The sequence below is a fragment of the Enhydra lutris genome, unplaced genomic scaffold (assembly GCF_002288905.1).
Source record: "Enhydra lutris kenyoni isolate GAN:26980312 unplaced genomic scaffold, ASM228890v2 scaffoldscaffold77, whole genome shotgun sequence".
NCBI lineage: Eukaryota > Metazoa > Chordata > Mammalia > Carnivora > Mustelidae > Enhydra > Enhydra lutris.
In genome coordinates, this window is record NW_019154161.1 from 5,571,433 (window position 1) to 5,573,822 (window position 2,390).

Consider the following 2,390-nt stretch of genomic DNA (forward strand, 5'->3'; position numbering starts at 1 on the left):
ACTGCCCCAAGTGAAAATTGTGTCACTAACCCCAGCTCCACCCCCCCACCGCCCCCCTCGAGGCCACACAGATCACAGGCGCTCCAGTGGGACTGTTGGAGCCAAATTTGACCATCAGCGACCATGCCTGTCCTGCCCATCTTGCCTCATAAGCCTTAAATGTGCCCCTTCTCTTCCCACTTCTGTCCTTCTCCGACATCCTCCCTACTCTCCTGACCTGTCTCCTTCCCTCCCTTCGCAGCATAAACCTGTCCCTGCCTCTCCCTTGTTTACAACCTCGCCATGGCTCCCCAGTGTCCTTGGAAGAAAGCCCGGGCCCCTCTCCACGACCTTCAGGGCCCTGCCAGCATCTCAGCTTCATCTCTCCCAGAGACTCTACTCACTGCAAATTTTATGCCATTTGCTGTACTCTCGCTCTCCTGCTTCCCAGGCATCGTACAAGCTGTTCCGTCTGCCTAGAACACAAGCCCCCTAACCGCCATGTCTAGCTAGCTGTTCATATTCTCCCAGTGGCAGCTGGGCTGTTCCTCTTCCCAGAAGCCCTCCCTGACTGGGACAGGCACTCTCTTGGACTTCCCCAGCCTCTGCCCCGCCCCCCTCAGCCCTTCCCACTTTGGATCATCACTGTTGGAACTAAATCCAGCTGGGCCTCCTGGAGGGCAGGGCTGGGGCTGCTCTGGCCAGCACTACGTCCCCAGCACAGGGCTGGGCACACAAGAAGCCCTTAGGGATTGAGATTTCCAGAGTTGGTTGGTGCCCGCCACCTGACTCAACAGAAACACCTTTCAGCAGATCCCTATTCTGGCCTCACTCATAAGACAGTACTGCGGTTCTGCCCCAAACCCTGAATTTTTCAACAGTGACCACTCAGTTTCTACCACTCTTCATTTCTCATTTGACTTTGCTATCAGCCCCAGGAAGAACACAAGACACGGGTTGACCGTACCATGTCCCAAGTGGGCATTTGAAACACAGCATGCTAAGCCTCTTCCTTACATACAACCCTCCATGGCTCCCTAGTGCCCTTGGATGAAAGCCCAGCTCGCTCACTTTGGCCCTTTGGCCTACGAGGCCCTGTGTGAGCAACCACCGCCCTCTACTGCTTTGCTCTGTTGAGCTTCTGTTTCCTTCCTCTGGCTAAGGACACCTTGACTTTCCTCTGAGGACCCCCTCTACTACCAGCTCTAGGCAAGGGTCCGGCTGCTTCTGAGCACCAGTGACTGGGTCAGGGATGGTCACATGACTTCTCTGCGCCAATAAGGGTCCGTCTTGGGACTTGTGCCAAAAGTTGGCAATGAGGAACTTTCTGGTGCAGAAACTAGGCAAAGGGAGGAGCAGTTGGAACTGCTGGGTTCATCTCTGCCATCAGGGAGTGTCTGGTGAAACTACTGCCTAAAACTATTCAAATCACACTGAAAAAAGCCAAGATGAGATGGCCGGCTGCCTGGATTCAGCCATACCTGAAGTCAGGCACCCCACACTACTAAGGAACATAAATGAATAATGTTTTTGCTTAAGTATAGATGGATTGTGAGTCCTAATACAGCATTTCTCTTGCTAATTCTCCACCACCCCCAAGATAGCAGCCACATGGAAATTACCCACATTTCCCTGAAGGTCTGTCATGCGCTCCTATCCCCAGACTTTTGCCCAGACATACCCAAAACCCAGTCAACTCCTACTCATCTTTCAAAGCCCAACTCCAGCATCATTTCCCCAGCTCCCCTCCCACTATCTTCTGGGCTCCGCAAAGCAACGGTTTCTCTCATGTTTTGTGTCCGAACCCATACCCGCCACAGACAGGGGCTCCATGTGTCTCTGTGTCCAGCACTGGGCCTGGCACGGAGTAGGCACAGGTCAATGACTGTTTATTGAATAAATGTACTACTGGAGTAAGAAGTGGCTTAGAGTCTGGTATAACATGTGGGTGGGCACGTGACTGGATGAATGGGGGACCGATATAGGAACTGGGGGCCTCGTGGATGAGGCCGAGTTCTGTCCTGCCCTCCTCCACCGTCATCCTTGACCCTCACACCCCCACTACACCCATTCTGCAGCTGAGAAAACCGAGGCTCAGAAAGGAGGAACCACTGGCCCAAAGTCACACACCATCTCCTCCTCCTCTCACTCGCAGGTGAGGGCAGGGAAGGAAAAGCCCGGGGTCAGCGTGGGGGAGGGGGACTCTCCTAAATTTATTGGGGGACAGGCTGCAGGTGAGGGGGCTGACAAGAGGAGGGGGGTGTAATAACTTAAAAACCGGAGGTGACAGCGGCAGCTCCTCGAGAGATCTCTGCAGAGGGGAGGGTGTGGGAGTATTTACAAGGATTTGTACAAAGTGCCCCGCGCCAGCCTGGGGCAGGAAGGAGGGGGTGGGGTTCGAGCATGAGGTG